An 18641-nucleotide genomic window follows, 5' to 3' on the forward strand; every position below is an offset into this window, starting at 1 on the left:
TTTTTAACCTGAATTTGATAACGAAAACCAAGTTGTGGAAGAAATGCATCAAAACAAAATGCCTAGGTCAAAAGCCATTGCCTGCTTTTCATTTGTTTGTTTCATTTAACCCTGACCTGGTGTCTTTGGTATTTAATTTTGCTTAAAAATTAATTTGCATATGAATTTTAAATGGTAGCCCAGTGATTCTCAATTCTATTATTTACTGCCTGTGATCTCTCTGTACAAAGTACCATACAAAATATTTGAACATATCTTTCTAGTACTCATAGAAATACTGCAAAATATTTATCCCTATTCAACGTTAGAAAAACTGAGATTCCTCAAAGTTTGAAATCTGCTGTAGTTAAGAAAGGTCAGAATTTCAAAATCAAACTCCAAAGGCCAGAAAGTTTGTACCAACACTTCCTTACATATGCCAAAGCCTGAGCCTAATCCTTTTATATAGAGACTTTGCTTGAGTGCTTGGTAAGTTTGGTGAGGTGGGCTCTAATGTGTCCTTTACAGGTGATGAAACTGAGGCCAAAGGACCAAAACTGTATTCAAGTATTGAACAACAATGCTTGAGTTTCAACCATTGTGATGTCAATAAAAGCCTATATTTATGCTACTATATTCTATATTGTCTCAAAATAAATATGAAGCAAACAGCTAACAGCATTCACAGGAACATTTTCAGATATGATATATTTAAGTGGAATGAATACTTATTTTCCTTTTTATTTCTCAGGAACCTACTCATGAGGAAAGAACAGGTGTGTATTCGTCCAGCTAATGCCTGGATTATTTGAGCTGTGCATCAGAAAATATCTCCTATAACCAGGCAATGGCTGTATGATAGTTATTGGCTGTTCCCTTAACATAGGAAGGCCTTGGGCACTTCCCAAGGAAGCAGGGCTAAAAATGTAAAAGCATTCAGCATGTATTTTCTTGAAGATTCTCAAGTAACAAGAAAAAACAACAACAAAAAAACACTAACTTTCTAATTGAATGTAACTAAGGTAGCATACTGTTTTTAAATAAGATGTTCATCTATGCTTAAGGAAAAAAAAAGTCATATGTAATACAAGTGCTACTAGTAGACAGCTACAGCATGACAGTTGCTTCATGATAAGACTCCTAATGACTGGTGAAAGAAATCTCCACATTAGCCAAATATTTGAATAATGTGCCTAAAAATTAATTTGGCTTTGAACCCATAATTGCCAATTATATCCTGACTCCTGAATTGTGTATATGGGTTGCTAGGAAGGAACAAGACTAAAAAATCAGAGCCAAAGAAGTTCATAGGGTTTTTGTTAGGTATGAGATTCCACTCTAGAAATCCCAGCAGAGATGACAGAGAGGATATTGTCAATTGAGTGAGATCTGCTTGGACCATATAAAGAGATCCTATCTAAAACTTTTAAAGCATATAGATAAAATTCTCTATGTGTAGGAAAATCTGAATATACATATTGCACATGAAATGCTCAGCAGGTAGTCATAAGCAGAGGATGATTTTAGTGAAATGGGTAAGACGGTTGTGTGTGTTTGTGTTTTTGTGTTAGTGTGTGTGTGTGTGTGTGTGCGTGTGTGTGTGTGTGTGTGTGTGTGTGTGTGCGTGCGTGCGCTTACTGAGGCCTTGAATTTAGTGCATCATGTTCTTGTTTGGTGCTTTTCTTTTTAACTGAAAGATTATATATTATTTCATCTATTGTTCTATTTCCATTAATTAATTGGAGATAAATGTCTTACAGATATTTCTACCGAGACTAGCTCTGAATAGTTATCCTCACATTTCAGTCTCCTGAGTAACTAAGATTACAAGTATAAACCACCAGGGCCTGGGTGGATAATTAAATAAATAAATAAGTTATTTTTTTATTTTTGTCAGTTGTGAGGCTTGAACTCTGACCCTTACAGCTGTCCCTCAGCTCTTCAGCTCAAGGCTAGTGCTCTACCACATGGGCCATAGCCCCACTTCTGATTTTCTAGTGGTTTATTGGAGATAAGAGTTTCACAGCTTTTCCTGTCCAGGCTGGCTTTGAATTGTGACCCTCAGATTGCAGCCTCCTGAGTAGCTAGGATTACAGGGTGAGCTCCCTGCACCCGCCAATAATTCAGTCTTTAGTTACTAGTATCTAGTCATCTAGTCAGGCAGATCTGAGAAGCCCAGTTCGCGGCTAGATAGGGCAGAAAAATACACGAGACTCTTCTCTTATCTCCAGTTAACCACCAAATGCTGGACATGGAACTGTGGGACAAATGGTAAAGCACTAGACTTGAGCACAAAGGCTAAAGATCAGCCCCCAGTTTCTGAGTTCAAGACCTAGGACACACACACACACACACACACACACACAAACACTAAGAATTCAGTTTAAGAGTAAGTCAATGAAGTATTGATATAATACAAGGTTCTAGAAAATTAAAATGGAAAAGACAGTGGTACTTGAATTTATCATTTTAAAAAAGAAACATTTATTCTGTTAATTCTGTTTTTCTGTTATCAGAACATTAGCATTTAGATCCTCAGAAATATGATTCGCTACTTTTAAGATTGTGATTATTCTCCAGATAATAATAATATTTTGAAGCTTTCAGACTGACTGTGGTTTTTCATAATATAAATTTGAGGTACATTTTTTTTGACCTAGCTATTTTCTTAAAGACAGTTCTTACTTTTCATGTAAATGTAAACTTTGGTTTATTTTCTTGGTTATTCTTTACACAATGATATGTTCTCTGAGTTCTATAGGCTGCAAGATAATATGAATATATATATATATATATATATATTGGATTGTACTCTTGGCTTTACTTTTGACTTATAAATTATTCACTAACATTTCTTTTCCAAGTCAGTCTTTGAAGGTGCTACACTGTGAATAACTAAGTTGAAATTTTATGGTGGCTAGAATGATTTTCTATCCTATGCATTTGATATAGAAAACTTTAAAGGTGTGGTTTTATCCTTTCAAAATTCACTTTGACCTAAGGTCACGGAGCAGAGACTTATAAAGACATAGATGTTGTGATACAACTCTCCTTGGAAGTTACTCTCTTTTGTTTTACTTTTTCTCATTTGGTATAAATAAAAGAAGTCATTTTCAAAATAAAATGATGGTTTTGTAATCCAAAGAATAGTTATCTATTTTTGTATTTCTATCATAACATATTTTCACAGCTTGTTAAAATATCATTTCAAAATTTATCAGTTGATTATGTATGCAAAAGATTAGAAGCATTGCTACTAAGCTAGATTTTCACATGAGACTTTTAAATTTTAATTATTTATTCTTAAGGTTGATCCTGAAGTATATGTTATAACATGGGTTTCAAGGTTTCTTGTTTTAATCCATATTACCAGAGTACTTTTATAATTTCTTTGAACATTATTTAGTGGGTATATATTATCTTACTCAAATAGCTTATGTGGTTAAACACAGGCAACATTATCTTATAATGTCTCAATGGCATGGAAATAGCATACAATCTTTTCCAATTTTCCTTTCTTCTTATAAATATTCAGTCAGTTTAAAGTATTTTTTTTAGTTTTACAGTTATATACATTAATTGATATGCTCAAGTATATAGCAATAAATCATACTACATATGCATATTAATCACTTTTATGCTTTGTGCATATATACATTGAAAAAAGGGGCGAAAGTTGGTTAACAGAATGTGTTACAGCCATATTTTGAAGAAAATGAACTAAAAAGTATATGGGCTTTTTTGATGGAGGTAAGGCCAGACACAGACAACAAAATATAGATAACTAGCAGGCATGAATACGGTACAAAGCTTTACATCAGATAACAAAAATTAAATGCAGAGGTACCCCTGAGATTTTATTCAGACATTGGGTACAACTAGCTGTCAGTGTGACTTGACCGGACACAAAGAAATTGTACAAAGAGTCACCAAGGACTCGAATTTAACCTGAAGAAGGTTGGACAAGAAGGAGGAACCTGCAGGGTGTATGCTAAGTTTGTCTTTTGCCTCCGGTAGTCCCCAATTATGTATGCTACAAATGCAAGCCGGTCTCTTTGCTAAAGGATAAGGTGAAAGGGCTCCAGGATCATCTTTTTATGAGCTGAGGTTTCTAAGAGTCCAAAAGGTGAGATTATATCAAGAAAGAATATACAAAACAACTCAGAAAGGAAAAAGAATGCCAAGGGGAAAGAAAAAAACAGCAATGGAAATAACTGGAAAGGGAGATTGTGCCTTTGAATTCATAAACAATCCAAGACTTTCTAATATAGTGTAACTTGAGAATATTAGAAGAAAGAAACTTTTTATTTTCCTTACAATAATGATGACATAAATAAATGCAAGTTCACAGGATCTTTTGTCTAACTAATATTCCTGCAGATATATTCCATTATCCCATGTACCCTGACTGTCACAAAGTTTTAAAGCATGTAGTTTCTCCCAGCTGAAGAAGATGTGCTTGACATTAATGCAAGACCTGAAAAATGGCAAGTTTTTTCACTAGGAAATAACTGAAACATGTAAGAGAGCCAACTCTCACAAGTAATGAGTATCATCTGTGCATTGACATTAGCATACATCACCACCAAATAATTGTATTTGGCAGTAAACAACATTCATTGTTTTGCCTGGACTTGGATTTGAACTCAAGAACTCATGGTTGTTGGTATTTCTTGTTTGGTGGACATACTACCAGTTGAGCCATGTCTCAACTACAGCTTTTTGCTGGTTATATGGAGATGGAGGCTAGCAGACTTTTCTACCTCATCTGGCTTCAAACAACAATCCTCCCGATATCAATCTCCTGAGTAGCTAGGATCAGAGAGAGTCATGAATTATAGGCCACAAGCTTTATTTTTATCCTTTTAGAAACATCAATGATCACACTTTTATTTCTATATGCAGAACTACTTTGATATTTTCACTGGATTAGTTGATAATTAACTTGGCATCTTTATGTAATTAATTTTCTCTTAACTGAAAATAAATCTTGTATACATCACAAAATTGGTAGAAGATATTAATTTGCTTAATGTCTTGTCACACAACATAAAATTTGATATATATTTAGTCATTCATTATTTTATACTATTATGAAAGTTATTACACCAAATATTTTCAGTCAAAGCATCAAAGTTACATGATACTAAAAATTAACATACACAATAGTTCCCTTAACTTCAAATTTGTAAAATCAGTTAAGCAACTAGAAAACAGGATTGGGATCATTCAGAAGTCTACAAGTTAACCAAAAACTTCCAGAGAAATGAGGAATATTCTTTTTTTTTTTTTTCACTAAAACTGGCACAGTCCTGGTAAATCATTCAATCAGTCAATCAATCAAATTAAATAATAAATAATAAATAAATAAATGTGTGGTGCTTTACTTTCTCCTATGCATTCCTTCATCTTGAGCATCACAGAAGACATGAAAATGAGTAGCCTATATTTATGATCAATATTAGAAACTGGGGAAGACCAGGCAGAAAATGAGGTTGTAATTCCTTTAGAGACTCTCCAAGACATCTTTTGGAAACAATAAAGAGCAAATGTTTAACCAGGTGCGCATCTGAGGCAGTCACTAAAAGCTGAAGCAAATAACTAATCAGCTAAGAAAATGCATGAAGAAAAGCATGAAGTACCAAAGGGCGTTGGGAGGTTGTGAAACTTCAGTGGCCACCTACACAAAATATAGACTTTACAACTAGCCCAGGAAAGTAAGTTAAAACAACCCAAATTCACAAACAACAACAGAAAATGCAAGCCACTACAACAGTAAAAATATCAGAAGAGAGTTGATACATTATACCATGCATAAAGATTGCATTATCAACAGGAGAAAGAAGAAAAAAAATACTTGGTATTCAAAGAAGCTGGAAGTGTGTGTGTGTGTGTGTGTGTGTGTGTGTGTGTGTGTGTGTATGTTCCTTCAATTATCATGGTGATATACGGAGGGGTTATAGTTACATAAGTAAGGTAATAAGTACATTTCTTGTCAGACTTGTTCCCTCTTCCCTCATTTTTCTCTTCCTTCCCCAATTCCCATCCCAGATCATTTGTACAGATCACTTCCAATGTATTGTCTTGTATCACTGTTGCATTGGTTTCCCTCTTGGCCTTTGTCTCACCATTCTGTTGTTCCCCTTCTCTTCCTTAATTCAAATAAATGGGGGAAAATATCATATTAATAGAAGCTGGAAATGTTTAATCTGTACAAAGCTACTATTAGAAACTACTTTTGAGGGGTCTTTCGTGATGAACTTACAAAAAAAGACGTAAATCTGCTATTATTAAAAAAATAAATCACTGGATGCTTGTGCCTATAATCGTAGCTATCAAGGGGATGAGATATAATATCAGTTCAAAGCTGGCAAACCCATCAGTTATTTCTCTTCAATAAACTAGCAAAAAAACCTAAGTGGAACTGTGGCTGAAGGGGTCGACTGCTAGACTTGAGCCGAAAAGATCAGGGAGATTCCTCAAGCTCTGAGTTCCAGGACTATAATAAATAAAAATAATGGTTAATGATAATAGTGGTAATTTGAAAAAAAAGAAAAAAGCATCTATTCAAAAGCAAAATATTTCAAGATAATGCAAATGCTATGCCACAGCTCCCATACGGAACAACAATGTCTGTAACAAATTGACCTAGAAAACAATCCAGAACTAACTTTAAAACATACTCTTTTTAAACTAAAATCTATTTTCAGCTGGAACTCAAGTTTTATTCTCAATACTCTGTGTTTCGGCTGTTAACGGGGCTTCTGTAATGTATTTGGATGGTGTTGTGACAGCTTACAATTTGATTGAATGGTTAGAATAGACCTTTAGGTTAAGTGGACAGCCTGCTTAACATATCAAGGGCATGGCCCTTTCTGGAGAGTGTTTCTCTTCCAACAAGATTCAAACACAACCAGCAGCCATATTTCTCATTTCTTTGTGAAGCTCCACTAGCCAATCCCAATTGTTAAGGAAAAGCTTTGAATTCTAGACTGCAATTTTCTAGCTGTCAAAGAAGTCAACTGTAGTGGCATGCAAGATTATAGTAAAAAATAGGTTGTACTGCTTGCAAATTGTCTTAACATCATCCCCCCCCACACACATCTCTCTCTCTCTCTCTCTCTCTCTCTCTTTTTGCAAGGACCAGTCCCAAGGGTAGAGCTGATGTCCTGGACACATGTACCTGAGGGTTTTTCTTTTTGTTTGTTTGTTTTGTCTTGTTTTGTTTCCCCTCAAGGTTAGTATTCTACTGCTTTTCACTTGTGCATAGTTAATTGGAAATTAGTGTATCTAGAAGTCTACTCCAAGCTGGCTTTGAATTGCAGTACTCAGATTTCAGCCTCCTGTATAGCTAAATTTATAAGCAGGAGGCACAAGCACCTGTCTTACCATCTTCATTTGTATTTGTGAAATAAATACAAAAGTAACACAAAAACAAAACCGTAGGTAAAAATACTGAATATATATGAATATTCACAATATAAGAACCACCAAGGATTCATTATATGAGTAAGGTCTCAAAATTTATTGTATATTCAAATGCTATTACTCCATCAATTTACACTCAAGATTAGTACCTAAATTGATAGTACAGCTTGAACATAATCATTTTCACTCTCCTTAGGAAGTGCATAACAAAATATCAGAAATCCTACATTATGATGGGTTTGTATCCTCCCAATCACAAATGTTTTAATTTTGCAAATTGTATACTAGTCATTCCTTCATAAACAGAATGCAAAATTAAAATGTAATTTCAAACAGAGTGATTTCTGAATAAACATAGGAAATAAAGACCTAACTTCATTCAGGTGAGCTTAAAGAAAATAGTTACTTTGGTTATCAAAATTTGATGTTCCTGGCAACAAATCAGATGAAGATCTGTCAGTCTTTTGTGATAATTGCGCATAAACAAATGATCATGCATGTATAAACAATCCAAGGAAATTCTCAGATATAAGATTGCACTGGGTTATCATCTGTCTTTCATGTTGACACCTTATTCCTCATTGTGTATTTGTATAAAAATAATGTTTAGTACACAGGTAACTGAGCAACCCTGAATATAGAACTTTCTCATGATTTGTTTCTTGTCTAAGCATGTTCATTAAAAAGATCTCCTTCGATTTAATAGCTATCGGCTTAACAACCAAAGAGGTGTTACATGACTGCACCTTAGTAGCATAAAGAATAAATTCGTGAAAGCTGTTTTGCTTGATGTATATACAAAGCTCCAGGTAAAGAAAAGATGAAAAGGCAGTACATTGCAATGGATTTTAGTACTTTCTAAGCCTTCTACTGAATGGTCAACTGTGCCAAGAGAGTCACAGAATACTCCTTCTGCATGCCAATGCTTATGGGCCAGCCATTCATCTAAGTATCTAAGTATGTTTCCTCCTTCAGTGAACCACAAGATTATAACACTCTCAGGGTATCTCTTATAGCTTAGTAATGGGAGGCAGTGAATTGTGATTATGTAAACCATGAAAGGCAATAAATTAAACACTTTCTAGGAGAATTCTGAGGTGATTACACTAGTTCCCATTATTAAGAATTCCAATGGATTTCTAGAGAATATGTAGAAATCAGATACATAGATAGATAGATAGATAGATAGATAGATAGATAGATAGATAGATAGATAGATAGATAGATAGATAGATAGATAAGTAGACATATGCCCTATTCCTATATGGTTGGTGGACATAGAATTTGACAATTGATGTCAAGTAGACAAAAGTTCATCCACAAAATAGAATGAAGTCACAAACAGGGTGAGTATAGGAGAATTTCAGTCTGACTTCAACAAGAAATTATGGAGAGGAGAAGGAAGCAGGGAAAGAATGTGCGAGAACGGCTCCCAATAGCCTTCCCTGCTTTTGTACTTAATGATGGTCTAGTCTCTGTACAGTGTCAAAGCATCCTTATAAATGATAGCTCTGATCACAGCACTTCTTTGCTCCTATACTTTAATAATGGCTTGCCCTTTGCTCAGAGTAAAAGTCAAAATGACCAGGATGGTCTGCCAGGCCCTCATAGCCCACAGCAGTCATTAACATTCTGAACTGTGGCTGCCTTGTCTTCCTGGATGTTCCTTCAGTGTGCTGGCTAAACTTGACATGAGCGCCTTTTTCTCAGCTTTTCCTTCTGTTGGCTGAGAACTAAACTACTTCCACTTGCTCGAATCTTTGCCCAGTTCTCACGTCCTCATAATAGTCTCTCCTAACCTCTCCATTTAATAGTGTAACCTTCCTCCCATCCCTTATCCTGCAGCGTGTGAAGGTTGCTTTTTTCTTTTGGGGGAGGGGGGAAGGTCCTGTCGTGGGGCCTGAACTCTGGGCCTGAGCACTGTCCCTCAGCTCTTCATCAAGGGGAGCGCTCTACCACTTGAGCCACAGCGCCACTTCCGGCTTTTTTCATTTTGCTTATGTGGTGCTGAGGAATCGAACCCAGGGCTTCAGGCATGCAAGGCAAGCGCTCTACCACTGAGCCACCTTCCCAGTCCATGAAGGTTGCTTTTATCTTTATCTTTTCATTGCACTCATCATCCCATCAAGATATAGGATTTGCAATTTGTGATACTTAGTGTCTCTTGTTTAGTGTCTCTTCCCACATAAATGAGCTGTTTTTGTGAAACATCAGCTTAGGTACCTTGACGTCTTTCTCATCAAATAGTCATGAATTGGTATTCTTTGGGACACATTTATTTCACGTTTTAGTCAAAATTTGATTCCCATAGAATGAGTTATAGGGTGATAATCTAGCAAAGGCAAATTATAGAAAATAGTTGACATGCTATGTAATCTGGAGTTGGAGTTTAATTTGCATAATTTTCCATCTATTTTCTAGAAATACAATTGTATGCTTTACTCATTTTTGTATGTATAACAATATACCCTATTCCCATATGGTAGCAAAAATATATTTTAGTATAAAATTAGCATTATTGTCTTAGGTTAGTTTTTATAGCTCAGTATCATCTCTTGAGATCACTTTTATGACCTAACTAGAAAAATGACAGTCCATCCCCCAAACACATTACACATGCACACGCACATGTGTGCACACACACACACACACACATACACACACACACACACACATACACACACACACACACACATACACACACACACACACACACACATAACAATTGATGTTATGCCAGCCTCCAACCTCCTCAGCAGGGTAGTACATGCAGTTTTTAACTTATTTTATCTCTATAGTGACCTTTGAGAAAATAACCATTTTATTTATTTATACTTTATGTGCTTCTGGGGAAACAATTTTTAGTGTCTTTCTTGATAATTCAATGAATTCTGATTATGTAGGCATTTGGTTTCTTATATGTGAAATATTAACTAAATCAATCATTGATTACATATAGCATGTTACTTTGTAAAGATCAGTGCAAATTTCATACAAATGTGGTACAATTGTCCTGTATCTTTGCATATACGTTGGAATGAATCTGAGCAAATTTTTGCATAGATTCTAAAGTGCTGCAAAATATGTGCATGAGCACTATCACATGTTGAAAAACTATACTTGTATTTAGGAGTCACTGTTCTAGACTTTTGTTAATTGGCTGCTTTGAGTACAATGACTGGGATATATAGGTTTATCTTGGGATATCTCAGGTTTATCTTGATTTATTAAGCCTTTTTCTGCATGTAAGGTCCACGGAGCTGCATGGCAAATGAACTCCGGTGGTAATTTAGACAGTCTACTGAAAGGGATTTGGGTGAGCACATTTAAGGATAATCCATGTTGGTGAGAGAAATGAAATTATTTTAAAATATTTGACTTGCATGAATGAATATTTGTAGGTAAAATTTCAGAGTGAAACACTGGGATACTTCCAATTCCTACATGCATTCAGACATATCCTTAAAACAAAACAACAAAAATGCACAACTTATTCTTCATGTGTTTATTTTTTTCTGGCTGCTTTTCATAAATAGCCTGATGCCAATTAAGGTGAAACTGTTTAAAAACCCAAAATGTGTTAATGTAATTCAGTTATTCCTTCTGATTTCTAAGTGTGAGTGTATTTCTTTGTGATGTTTTATTTTAGGCACTCTAAAATGAACGAAAAGACTTTCAAAAATGTTATAATTCTATCCAAACAGAATTATATACAAAAAATAACAAGCCAGACTCAAAATTGTTTCTGTAATGCAAATAATTTTTTCCAAGTGGAGCCCTTTCTGAATTCTTTTTTTACAAATTTCACACAGATATTATATTTCACATACATACACATACATACATATATATATATATATATATATATATATATATATATAATCCTCAAACTCATTAGGTGGATCAACTGTCTTCCTTATCAATAATTCCAAGATGTCTAAGCTAGCAACTGTCAACAAAATAATTTGGTAATTAAGATGGAATAGATGTGTTGTTTAAGCTTGGCTGGTGTTATACCTATAAGCGTACTTTCTCAGGATGCTGATTCTCTTTATTTTAATAGTAGTCAAATGAGTATCCTTATTTCTTTAATTTTTCTAATTTGTATAAAGTTACAATGGTGTATTAATTAACATTTTTTAGGTCTTATATTCTGTTGTTGTAAAATCAAAATATCACTAATACTTTAAAGGAATGATATTGAGGGGAGGGAATGTTGCTTTATAGTAGAGTACTTGCTTAGCATGTGTGAGGCCTTGGGTTTGATTCCTTGATACTAAAGAACAAAATAATATTAATGATAATAAAATTAATACAATTAAAAAAGGAAAAAATAACCTTTAAAATAATATTAAAAAATCTTCTTTCTAAAATGGAGAAAAGATGAGGATTAAAGGAGTACATAACATGTTAACTCCACAGCAATGTCTCCCCAAGAAAACAAGCAATAACCCAAACAAAAGCAAAGTGTGAAATACTGCATAGTCCTTTAATCTCTGTAGTTCTACACAGTATGAACACTCAAATTTTATCAGACTAAATACTTGTGGTTTGTGTTTTTATGTATCAGTGCTATGTTTCACAAATTAACTGTATACTTTTAATATTAATCAAAGTGACTCATTAATAGTAACTTTCTCAAATGGAAAGTTACTTTGCTGATAATAATTATGCAAATCTTATATTGTATATAAGAGGAATTAATGTGCTATTTTAAAAAGAAATAAGCTAGTAATGTTGTTCTAAAATAGTTTAATTTATAATTGTATATATTAACATCCTTTTTCATTTATTTTTTATTTAATTTATCTTACTTTCACATTAAAATAGTGTTGGGTTGACACTAGTTAAAAATGAAACAAAATTAAATTTGTTTTCTAGTTTTCTTCCAATGAGTTGACATATGCTAAAAATTTACTTCGTTTATTCTGCATATGTTCTGAGTTATTTTGTTTCCAGTCATCTTTTTCCTTTTGATCTAACTGACAAATGTCATTTTTCACTTCAGAAAAAACTACTAGATGATAGAATGTTAAGGTTTTGTGCTACAGGATTAGGCACAATTTTATTCAAGATTAATTGCAGTTATTGTCATCAAATATCACATCTGACAGCTCTTAGGACTGGCTCTAAGTTTAATGAGGATACTGTTCTTTGTTTTTTGTCTTTTTTCAAGTACTCTAGCTCTTTCTGAAATTATGCTGCCATTGTCATTGTTTTGCTGGGACTGGGTATGGTGGTATGGAGAATTCTCATAATGATACAAATCTCTTCTGCAAAATAAAAGTGTCTAAAGGTAAATAATTTCTAGCTGTGTATTTACAATATAAAATGTAACCCAATCTTGAGGTTCATTTCGCTTAGCATCATCTTATATGGTCATATGTACAAAGCTTTTGATCTTTTCTGCTTATCCTAGACATATACTAGTTATCACAAATAAGAGAAACCATGGGACCTATGTTTTTTGGGCCTGGCTTAGTTCATTTAATATAATTTTTTCCAAGTCTTTCCATTTCCTAACAAATGGGACAATGTCATTCTTTCTGATGGAGGAATAGAATTCCATTATATATAAATATACCACATTTTGATAGGGACAGAAGTGGTTTTATCTTTCTTGCTGGTATTTATAATGTATTTATAATGTACTATGTGATTTTTTTTTGTATTTGATGTCGATGGCCTTCATCTTGTATATACATTTTTCTAATTTGGGGAGGGGAAGGGAAATTTTTTAAAAATGCTGAAATAAGGATACAGGTTGACTCATTGTAACAATGAAATGTACAAGACACTATGTTGAAAAGGAACTTTACAGTGTGGGTGTGGTGGGGGGAAGGGGAGAGTTGGGGAGTTGTGGAGGGAAGGGATGGTAGGGAATAAACAAAGAAGGAGATAACAATGTTGCATAGGAAATGTACTCATTACCTTACTCATGTAACTCTAACACCTCTGTACAGTATTTTCACTAGATAGATAGATAGATAGATAGATAGATAGATAGATAGATAGATAGATAGATAGATAGATTAGATAGATAGATAGATAAAAATATATACTAAGAGTTTAGACTTGAAAAATTAAAATAAAATGTAACCCAGGCAGAAATCATCTGAAGGCATCTCTCTACAGGAGACATTTTTGTTTTGGTTTGGTTTGGGGTTTTTTGAGGAAGAATGTTACATGGTAGAGGGAATGAGTTCTGTTCCAATCATGGCAGGAATTAACCCACAGGAACCTTGCAGGCATCAGGATAGTTCAGAACAGTTTAGTGTGTGTGTGTGTGTGTGTGTGTGTGTATGTGTGTGTGTGTGCGCGCGTGTGCGTGTGTGTGTATGTGTTTGTTTTCTGTATATTTTCCCAAGTGGAAAGAAAAAGCAATATTTCCTTGCCCACAGGTCTATAGTTTTCTGAATCAACTGAGCTCTGGTGGTAGTGATGAAATGTATATTTTCTTCAAGGCAAATATTTACTTAAATTATGAGAAATCTCCAGTAAGAGTCATTATAGAATTATATGCTGACCAAACCTATTGTTTTTAAGGACATTGCAGGTGTTTTATATTTTTTTATTCAGACAACACTAAAAATATTTATATCTAAATATACAACAGCAAAATACAAAAGTTTGATTCCAGATATTTTTAATCTCTGGGGATTATTATTTGAAGAGAGAAATTAGAATGAAATAATTAAACCTAAGTTAAGTAGGTAAGGATGTACAGTTTATTGGATCATTCATAACCTAGCCCAGAACATTCCTGTATTTAATTGAACTAGAAAAAGCTTATTGGCTATTTATGATAAAGTTGTTTTAAAATCATCACAAAGATATTGCATTGATGGGAGTCAGAACTATTTGACTGAATGAGTTTCACTGAGACAAAACCAAGGTTTGAGGTGTGTTCTTTCTTGAAAGAAGATAATCTATTACCTACCATTTATGTAATACAGACCCCTTCACATCCTCTTCCCTCTTTAAAGACAGTACTGGCCAGTTATCATTTTTCTCACTTCCCATTGCTGTGCATCTAAATTTTCTTTTTTGCCTATACTTAAAGTAACCTGTGTTTACATTCATTAGAAACCCAGATAATTTCTAATAATATTCATCTCCAGGCTAGATGATAATGACATTATCAATTATCAAGTGTAATTCATTCATAACTTTAATCCCTTCCTGTTTCACAAAATATATTCATAGGTTACTGAAATTGAGCAAGTAACATCTCCAAAAACATTCTATGACAAAATTATTTTCTTCTAAAAGTAGTTTTATCTCTATATTAATTTACACGCTGCTCATAATAAATTTACTACAGGCAAGATTGGAGCTTAAACTTAGTCAAGTTGTGTATGAATATGCGTTTAATATGTCATTTAATAATATACATTTTTTTTCTCATAGGAATTAAAAATTCTGCCACATGAGCAATGGAGATTCATTACTGGAAAATATTGAGGGGACTCTTTAAGGTTACTATAGTTACCTTGACAATATGCCACTCCCAAACCAAAGAAATTGAACTTCTTTATTTACCTTCCCTCTTGTTTTCACATTATCACGGGAACTTACTACTGAAATGTAAATTTGATTGTGCTACATCTTAATTTTTTTCCCCTAAGACTTGACAATTTAACAACACTTTCATGTTTTGGGCACACTCTCAATTTCTAAGCTACATTATTGTGTTCCCTAAATGTCATCATTTCCCAGGCTTTTCTGCATTTGTATTTGTTTTGGGTTTAGCAATATACGTTTTATTCAGAGTTTGTTGTCTTTCCTATGGAGCACATAAAAACAAGATAATTAAAAAAAAAGTGTACTTAAAGAGCTACTTTATTCTGGTCTTTGTAAAAAGAAATAAAGTCAATTCTAACATTTGTAACTCTATCTAAACCTAATTACCAGTCCATAAAGATGTGAGTGGGAGCATCTTATTTAATGTTGCCTATTAATATGATAGAAATCAATTACTTGAGCATAGATAACTAGGGCTACAACGTTCATATATCAGCATCACATTATGTCTGTCCATCAGAAAATGCTCAATTACTACATTTAACACTCAAGGATAAGTTTTGTTGTTATTATCAAGGTTATCATTTTATGAGTCAGGTAACGGGTATAATTTTTGGACAATGTCATCTCTTTTTTTATTTTCCTCCCAGTTTCCTCTTCTCATCCTTGCCCACAAGTTACACAGTTCATTTTCCACATGGCATATACTGAATACCATGACTTTTTCAAACGCCAAAGTTTTACTGAAGGATATAGAGGATATAGACTCTTAAAATATTTTCTTTCAAAAATACCAGGTAGCCATTTTAGGAACCAAAGTCCTTTGATTTAGGAATTTTCTTAAGTTATATGTTAAATCTGGCACTTCTAGTCACTTGAAAAGTTATATTGTTTTTAGCTGGGCATCGGTGGCTCACTCCTAGCTACTCAGGAGGCTGAGATCTGGGGATCAGGGTTCAAAGCCAGCCCAGGCAGGAAAGTCCATGATACTCTTATCTCCAGTTAACCACCAGAAAACCGGAAGTGGTCTTGTGGCTCAAGTGGTAGAGTGCTAGCCTTGATCTGAAGAGCTGAGGGACCGCACCCAGGCCCAGAGTTGAAGCCCATGACTGAGAGAAAGAAAAAAAAAGATATTTTTATGTTAGGTTACTTTCAGTATAATTTTTAATTATGTTACCCTATTTAATAGCTTGTTTTCCCACATTTAGCAATAATTTCTTCACCATATGTTAAAAAAGTGATCCGGTAGCAATTTGCAGAATAAATGACTATTTCTAATGTCTTAAAATAAATACAGAAAATATTGTTGATCACTGCAAAAAAGAAATGTTTCTGTTTTGTTACTTTTGTTAATGTAACAGTGAAAATCTTTTCCTTACTGGGATATAATTAAATTATTAGCTACTGGGAAATTTAAAATTATTTGAAAGGTCAATGAGAAGTTGATAATGCTTTTGAACATAAAATAATACCTCATTAGTCATTTTATGGAAACAATATGATCAAACTTTATAAAGAGACAGGCATAGTTTAATGAAGTAAATGAGGATTTGTTTCATAAATGCATATCCAGAACTCTAAATATAAAGAATTCGATTAAAAAGAACTTTCCATTATAAAATATTATTATATTTCTGAAATATATGTTCAGAAATGAAATATTGGGTATTACTTTGCTAGAAATTGAGTATTTCCATATGAAAAATTGATTTCAAAGATATTTTCTTTTATTTGGATGGGGGTTCCAGTCGTGGGGCCTGAACTCTGGGCCTGGGCGCTATCCCTCAACCCTTCAGCTCAAGGCTAGCACTCTACCACTTGAGCCATAGCACCACTTCCGGCTTTTTTATTTTGCTTATGTGGTGCTGAGGAATCGAACCCAGGGCCTCATGCATGTAAGGCAAGTGCTCTACCACTGAGCCACTTCCCAGCCCCCTACAAAGATACTTTCTAAACAGTAATTTTTCTGTATCTGAATATATGATCTTGTATAAATGAAGACGTTGTAGGATAATGAGGATTGTCTAAAAAGAACCCTGAATGTTCTTCAAGTGTTTAGGATTCTAGGTCAGTTCCTCTTGATACTATTTCTTTCCCTGACTAATCTGGTACAATCTTTTAGTTACCATTCTGTGACAAGATACAAAGCTGTGATAATAATAAATTGCTTCTATCATAAGTCTATCTCTAGTAGATTGTGATAGAAAAGTCTGTCACAATAATACTTTTCTATCACAATATTAATTTTTAGTGTAATCTTCCCAATTCCCTATCATCAACTTATCTTTCATTTATCATCTGTACATTTGCTTATAATTATCTCTTTTTATCTAGCTATCAGTATCATTAAAACATTCAATATTAACCACAAAATATGAACTAAAATCAGTTTTTAGGATGCCAAGAAGATTTAATGAACTATTTTAATGCTCTATTTATTCCACTTTTGTGTTCATGTCATATGTATTTAAGTTCATGTTGAAATGTCATGACTGTAATTAGCATTTCCAAAAGTTATAAAGAAGTGTAAGACAGTGAAATAAAATTGTGTCACCTTCATAACTTAGAATATCTGTACTTAGATCTTTAATTTTAAACAATTTGATATCGAAAAACAAGATATCTCAAGTTAAACAATAATTCTCTTACAATCAAAGTATTATTACTTCAAAGCATTAAGTAGACAGCCACTAATGGATTATGCCTGTAATCCTAGCTATTCAGAAGCCTGAGAGGTGAGGACTGCAATTTGAGGTAAGCCTACGAAGAAACATCTGTGAGACTCATATCCAATCAACTCCAAACCACAACCACAACAACAATAACAATGTGCCCCAAATGGAGTGGTTGCGAAAGAAACAAAAGCTGAAGGAAAGTGCCTAGTCTCTGACTTCAAACCCCAGGACTGGGGGGGGGTGGGGGGGGGGGAGGGGAGGGGGAAGAAAATGGAATAATATAGGATTCAACATTAATTTCTAACATGTCAGTGTTCTCTTTTCAAATTCCTATTTCATTACCATTTGAATTAATTCTTTGGGCTATCTGTGTTGAATATTTTTAGTTAAATCTTCCAGCTTCTGTTCCTTTCTCACACACACACACACACACACACACACACACACACACAGAGTATAGTTTTCTGCGTATAAATATTTGTACCATTTGGAAAGTATACATTAGTTGATATTCTCCCTCATTATAGTTCCTAAAAGCTTTGTGTCACACTTGGCAACAGTTCAATCCTCACATCATGAAGTTCATGACCCCCCCAGGGCAGACTCATGCATCTCACTCAGACTTCGTCTCCATTCTTCTCCATATGGACTACAATCTGTCTGACTTGTTTCCATCCCAGTCATTGCCTACTTGCTGATCTTTGGGAAAATATTCATTTAATGTTGCATGACTTAGTCCTCTGAATACTTGTTTGTTGCTTCAAATGTCATCTCCAATTACTGTAATTTCCCATTTTACTATTCAATAACTCCATTATATTTGCATTGGAGTTTAAATTATGTGACATTATCTTATCTATAAGATTAGCATTTTATATATGTATACAAATATTGCCTTCAAGTTATAAACATATATTATATATATGTATATCCTATAAAAAATTCAAGATCTGTGGGATCAATGCCCCTTGAGCAACACCAGTACAAAGGAGTACTCAAGAAATTAATTTTCAAATTAATGAGTGAATGAGAGAG

This window comes from Dipodomys spectabilis, unplaced genomic scaffold (assembly GCF_019054845.1).
Source record: "Dipodomys spectabilis isolate Male_0828 unplaced genomic scaffold, ASM1905484v1 ptg000009l, whole genome shotgun sequence".
In the NCBI taxonomy this organism is placed as follows: Eukaryota; Metazoa; Chordata; class Mammalia; order Rodentia; family Heteromyidae; genus Dipodomys; species Dipodomys spectabilis.